The sequence below is a fragment of the Sapajus apella genome, unplaced genomic scaffold (genome assembly GCF_009761245.1).
Source record: "Sapajus apella isolate SASKATOON/1434 unplaced genomic scaffold, GSC_monkey_1.0 scaffold8, whole genome shotgun sequence".
Taxonomy (NCBI): Eukaryota; Metazoa; Chordata; class Mammalia; order Primates; family Cebidae; genus Sapajus; species Sapajus apella.
The window spans coordinates 26,198,259-26,205,649 of NW_022436948.1; positions in this window are offsets into that span (position 1 = coordinate 26,198,259).

Consider the following 7,391-nt stretch of genomic DNA (forward strand, 5'->3'; position numbering starts at 1 on the left):
CTCCAAACCTCCTGATTCTGTTTCCAAAGCTCCCATGACCTGATACCACTTCCAACTGGGCTTCTAATTTTTATTTTTATTACATAAGATCTTCTTTTTAATGGAATTGTAAGCTGTTTCTCCACCCTCTGATGGACCACAGAAACAGCCAGGATAGGACTACACTGTTGGAAAAGAATAGGCAGCACAAGTTTTCTAGGGAATTCAGAGGTATCTTAGATGTCTTCATTCTGAAAGTCAACCAAGATAGACTATGGAAAGAGTAATACCAGTAGAACTTGCATAGCAAATGCTGCTTTACATCAAAAAACCAGTTTCAGCAAAGTTTGTTTATAGGAAATTTCAAAGCTTATACACATCTATTGTGATTACCTAGCGGGGAAAAATCACTTACCCTGCTGCTCCTGACTGGCTTTTCAAAGTAAAGCAACTGAAGTTATATATTATTGTAGTCATCTGTTCAAGGGCCTGTGAGTACTCTGTGGTTTTTCTGGTCAACAGAAGAAAATCACAGCAATGTGTATAAAAGTCCACATATGTCCCTTATCATACTAGCATCTCTTGTGCAGAAATATATTTTTTGGCACCATACCCTGGAACCAAAAAGAAGGCTAAGGTAGATGGAACAGCAGATAAGCTCATAAGAAGCCATATTCCAACCTCATACCTGAATGAATTTGAAATGGAAGCCCAGTTAGATAAAAAGAACTTTAGAACAAGATCTGAACCTGTTAAGTAGCCCCCTTCTTAGTCATTACCACTAACCTGATGCTCATTAGAAGTAAAAGGAGGACCCATCCAATTACCCAATACCTGGTTCCCTGTTGTGCTAATGAACAGGAAAACAGACTACCACTAAGAAAGAATTCATGCCTGTGAGCGGCCTGCAGCTTAGCCACATGTCTGAGTGTGCGGAATTGTTCTGATCAGTCAACTTAGGTAAAATCTTATTACTGGTAGATGCCAGAAATAGCACCAGCAAAATGCCTTAAGAAAACCCAAAAATGGAGTTTATGCTATTCCTTCCCCTTCTGGAACAATTCCATCTTAGAGCTATCAGGTGCAACAAGCAAGGTTAGGGTTAGTCCTCACTCACAGGAGCATGGTGAGGTGTATTTAAACTGTAGCAAACCAGCAGGGCCTAGCATGGGGTGGGTGGGGAGACCTGAGGCAGGCTGTCAGATCAAGAGTGGGAGGAGGAGGGCACCCCATAGGGACAGCGCGGAGAGGGAGATTGGGGGTGGGGTGCCAGAGCCTAAGTGGGCAGAGGAAGCATCAGCAGGGGGAAAGGTTATTAAACAAAAATGAGGCAGATGTCTCACTTGGCCAAATTATTCTACTGTAAGGGGTGGAGCTGGGATCTGAGGCAGGCCTTCTGGCTAACAGTTCTATCTCCAACTTCCAGTAACTCTAGTATCTATTAACAAAATGTACTGTTCTTATCGCCTCTTATGACTTATCACATTTGTTTGGGTCTTTAAGCATCAGCAGATTTGCCTTTCAAGCTGCCCTTATGCTAAAGAGTATCTGTATGAAAGGAGAAATTATACATTCAAATAGTCATGTGATATTAATTAAACAAACCAGATCATAGCTCAAATTTGCTGTTCAGACATGATCTTCTAGTTTAAAACGCAGGAGACTATAAAAGTGCTGTTTCTTCAACTATCATTCAAAGACCTATTCATAAATCTATCCCTGGGTCATAAAAACTCCCATTTTATAACAGGCACATAAACAGGTGCCTCCCATAATTCGATGACTTTGCACCCCATTCTATTCATTACCAACAAAGTGTAAAATGCTTCTCTTAAAAAAACAGACAACAGGAGTGGCTGGCAAGATGACCAAATAAGAACAGCTCCAGTCTGCAGCTCCCAGCAAGATCAATACAGGAGGCGGGTGATTTCTGCATTTCCAACTGAGGTACCTGGCTCATCTCATTGGGACTGGTTAGACAGTAGATGGAGCCCACAGAGAGCGAGTTGAAGCAAGGTGGGGCATTGCCTCAACCGGGAATTGCAAGAGTCAGGGAATTTTCTCCTCTAGCAAAGGGAGGGGCTGTGCCATGAGGAACAGAGCTCTCTGGCCCAGATGCCATGCTTTTCCCATGGTCTTCACAACCCGCAGACCAGGACCCCTTAGGTGCCTATGCCACCAAGGCCTAGGGTTCAAGCACAAAAACTGGGTGGCCATTTGGGCAGACACTGAGCTAGCTGAAGTTTTTTTTCATACCCCAGTGGCACCTGGAATGCCAGTGAGACAGAACCATTCACTCCCCTGGAAAGAAGACTGAAGCCAGGGAGCCAAGTGGTCTAGCTTAGCGGATCCCACCCCACAGAGCCCAGCAAGCTAAGATCCACTGGCTTGAAATTCTCACTGCCTGCACGGCAGTCTGAAGTCAACCTGGGATGCTCCAGCTTTGTGGGGGGAGGGGTGTCCACCATTACTGAGGCTTGAGTAAGTGGTTTTCCCCTTACAGTGTAAAGAGAACTGCCAGGAAGTTCAAACTGGGCAGAACCCACTATAGCTCAGCAAAGCCACTGTAGACAGACTGCCTCTCTAGATTCCTCCTCTCTGGGCAGGGCATCTCTGAAAGAAAGGCAGCAGCCCCAGTCAGGAGCTTACAGATAAAACTCCCATCTCCCTGAGACACAATACCTGGGGGAAGGGGTAGTTGTGGGTGCAGTTTCAGCAGACTTAAATGTTCCTGCCTGCTGGCTTTGAAGAGAGCAGCAGATCTCCAAGCATAAGCTCTGCTAAGGGACAGACTGCCTTCTCAACTGGGTCCCTGACTCCCGTGCCTCCTGACTGGGAGACACCTCCCAGCAGGGGTCAACAGACACCTCATACAGAAGAGCTCAGGATGGCATCTGGCAGGTGCCCCTCTGGGATGAAGCTTACGGAGGAAGGAACAGCCAGCAACCTTTGCTCTTCTGCAGCCTCCACTGGTGATACCCATGCAAACAGGGTCTGAAGTGGACCTACAGCAAACTCCAGAAGACCTGCAGCAGAGGTGCCTATTAGAAGGAAAACTAACAAACAAAAAGGAACAGCATCAACATCAACAGAAAGGACGCCCACATAGAAACCCCATCCAAAGGTCACCAACATCAAAGACCAAAGGTAGATAAATCCATGAAGATGAAGAAAACCCAGTGCAAAATATCTGAAAATTCAAAAAAAAAAACCACAATGTGTCTTCTTCTCCAAAGGATCACAACTCCTTGCCAGCAAGGGAATACAACTGGATAGAGAATGAGTTTGATGAGCTGACAGAAGTAGACTTTAGAAGGTGGGTAATAACAAACTCCTCCAAACTAAAGGAGCATGTTCTAACCAAATGCAAGGAAGCTAATAACATTTAAAAAAGGTTAGATGAATTGCTAACTAGAATAACCAGTAGAGAAGAACATAAATTACCTGATGGAGCTGAAAAACATAGCAATGAGAACTTCGTGAAGCATACACAAGTATCGATAGCCAAATCAATCAAGCGGAAGAAAGGATTTCAGAGATTGAAGATCAACTTAGTGAAATAAAGCATGAAGAAAAGATCAGAAAAAAAAAGAATGAAAAGAAATGAACAAAGCCTACAGGAAATATGGGACTATGTGAAAAGACCAAACCTATGTTTGATTGGTGTACCTGAAAGTGACAGGGACAATGGAACCAAGTTGGAAAACACTCTTCAGGATATTATCCAGGAGAACTTCCACAGCCTAGCAAGACAGGCCAACATTCAAATTCAGGAAATACAGAGAATACTACAACGATAAGAAGAGAGTGGGGGACAATATTCAACATTCTTAAAGAAAATAATTTTCAACCCAGAATTTCATATCAAGCCAAACTAAGCTTCATAAGTGAAGGAGAAATAAAATCATTTACAGACAAGCAAATGCTGAGAGATTTTGTCACCACCAAGCCTGCCTTACAAGGGCTCTTGAAGGAAGCACTAAACATGGAAAGGAACAACAAGTACTAGCCACAGTAAAAACATACCAAAGTGTAAAGACCATCAATGCTAGGAAAAAACTGCATCAACTAATGGGCAAAATAACAAGCTAGCATCATAATGGCAGGATCAAATTCACACATAACAATATCAACCTTAAATGTAAATGGGCTAAATGCCCCGATTAAAAGACACAGACTGGCAAATTGGATAACGGATCAAGACCCATTGGTGTGCTGTATTCAGGGTACCCATCTCACGTGCAAAGACATACATAGGCTCAAAATAAAGTGATAGAGGAATATTTACCAAGCAAATGGAAAGCAAATAACAGCAGGGGTTGCAATCCTAGTCTCTGATAAAACAGACTTTAAACCAACAAAGATCAAAAGAGACTAAGAAGGGCATTACATAATGGTAAAGGGATCAATGCAACAAGAAGAGCTAACTATTCTAAATGTATATGCACCCAATACAGGAGCACCCACATTCATAAAGCAAGTTCTTAATGACCTACAAAGAGACTTAGACTCCCACACAATGATAGTGGGAGATTTTAACACCCCACTGTCAATATTAGATCAATGAGATAGAAAATTAACAAAGGTATTCAGGACTTGAACTCAGCTCTGGACCAAGCAGACCTAATGGACATCTACAGAACTCTCCACCCCAAATCAACAGAATATACATTCTTTTTAGCACCACATAGCACTTATTCTAAAATTGACGACATAATTGAGAGTAAAACAATCCTTAGCAAATACAAAAGAACTAAATCATAACAATCTCTCAGACCACAGTGCAATCAAATTAGAACTCAGAATTAAGAAACTCACTCAAAACCGCACAACTATATGGAAACTGAACAACCTGCTTCTGAATGACTACTAGGTAAATAACGAAATTAAGGCAGAAATAAAGAAGTTCCTTGAAATCAATGAGAACAAAGACACAACATACCAGAATCTCTGTAACACAGCTAAAACAATGTTTATAGGGAAATTTATAGCACTAACTTCCCACAAAAGAAAGTGGGAAAGATCTAAAATCGACACCCTAACGTCACAATTAGAAGAAGTAGAGAGGCAAGAGCAAATAAATTCAAAAACTAGCAGAAGACAAGAAACTAAAATCAGAGCAGAACTGAAGGAGATAGAGACACAAAAAAAAAACCCCTTAACAAATCAATAAATCCAGGAGCTGTTTTTTTAAAAAGATTAATGAAATAGATAGACTACTAGCCAGACTAATAAAGAAGAGACAACAATCAAATAGACACAATAAAAAATGAGAAATGTGATATCATCACTGATCTCACAGAAATACAAACTACCATCAGAGAATACTATAAACACCTCTACGCAAATAAACTAGAAAATCTAGAAGAAATGGATAAATTACTGGACACATTTACCCTCCCAAGTCTAAAGCAGGAAGAATTTGAATCCCTGAATAGACCAATCACAAGTTCTGAAATTGAGGCAGTAACTAATAGCCTACCAACCAAAAAAGTTCAGAACCAGATGGATTCACAGCCGAATTCTACAAGAGGTACAGAGAGGAGCTGGTACCATTTCTTCTGATACTATTCCTAACAATAGAAAAGAGGGAATCCTCCCTAACTCAATTTATGAGGCTAGCATCATTCTGATACCAAAACCTGGCAGAGACACAACAAAAAAAAAGAAAATTTCAGGTCAATATCTCTGATGAACATTGATGCAAAAATCCTCAATAAAATACTGGCAAACCTAATCCAGCAGCACATCAAAAAGCTTATCCACCATGATCAAGTTGGCTTCATCACTGGGATGCAAGACTGGTTCAACATATGCAAATCAATAAACATAATCCATCACATAAACAGAACCAATGATAAAACCACGATTATTTCAGTAGATGCAAAAAAGGCCTTGATAATGTTCAACACTCCTTCATCCTAGAAACTCAGTAAACTAGGTATTGATGGAACATATCTCAAAATAGTAAGAGCTATTTATAACAAAGCCGCAGCCAATATCATACTGAATGGGCCAAAGCTGGAAGCATTTCCTTTGAAAACTAGCACAAGATAAGGATGCCTTCTCTCACCACTCCTATTCAACATAGTATTGAAAGTCCTATCCAGGGCAATCAGGCAAGAGAAAGAAATAAAACCTATTCAAATAGGAAAAGAGGAAGTCAAATTGTCTCTTGTTGCAAATGAGAGGATTGTATATTTAGAAAACCCCAGCATCTCAGCCCAAAATCTCTTTAAGCTTTGATTTTGTGATTTTGCATATTGATTTTGTATCCCGAGACTTTATGCAACTTCAGCAAAGTCTCAGGATACAAAATCAATATGCAAAAATCACAAGCATTCCTATATACCAATAACAGGCAAACAGAGAGCCAAATCATGAGTGAACTCCCATTCACAACTGTGACAAAGAGAATAAAATACCTAGGGATACAACTTACAAAGAATGTGAAGGACATCTTCAAGGACAACTACAAACCACTGCTCAAGGAAATAAGAGAGGACACAAACAAATGGAAAAACATTGTATGCTTATGGATAGGAAGAATTAATATCATGAAAATGGCCATACTGCCATTTGATAGTGTTATCCCCATCAAGCTACCGTTCACCTTCTTCACAGAATTAGAAAAAACTACTTTAAATTTCATATGGAACCAAAAAAGAGGCCATTTAGCCAAGTTAGTCCTAAGCAAAAAGAACAAAGCTGTAAGCATCACGCTACCTGACTTCAAACTATAGTACAATGCTACAGTAATCAAAGCAGCATGATACTGGTACCAAAACAGATATATACACCAATAGAACAGAACAGAGGCCTCAGAAATAATGCCATACATCTACAACAATCTGATCTTTGACACATCTTACAAAAACAAGCAATGGGGAAAGGATTCCCTTTTTAATAAAGGGTGTTGGGAAAACTGGCTAGCCATATGCAGAAAACCGAAATTGGACCCCTTCCTTACACCTTATACAAAAATTAACTCAGGTTGGATTAAGGCTTAAATGTAAGACCTAAAACTATAAAAACCCTAGAAGAAAACCTAGGCAATACCAATCAGGACATAGGAAACCTAGGCAATACCAATCAGGACATAGGCATGGGCAAAGAGTTCATGACTAAAACACCAAAAGCAATGGCAATAAAAGCCAAAATTGACAAATGGGATCTAATTAAACTAAAGAGCTTCTACACAGGAAAAGAAACTATCATCAGAGTGTGCAGGCAACCTACAGAATGGGAGAAAATTTTTGCAATCTATCCATCTGACAAAGGGCTAATAGCCAGAATCTACAAAGAACTTAAACAAATTTACAAGAAAAAAATAATCCCTCACGCCACTGCACTCCAGCCTCAGTGATACTCCATCTTAAAAAAAAAAAAAAAAAAAAAAAAAAAAAAAAAAA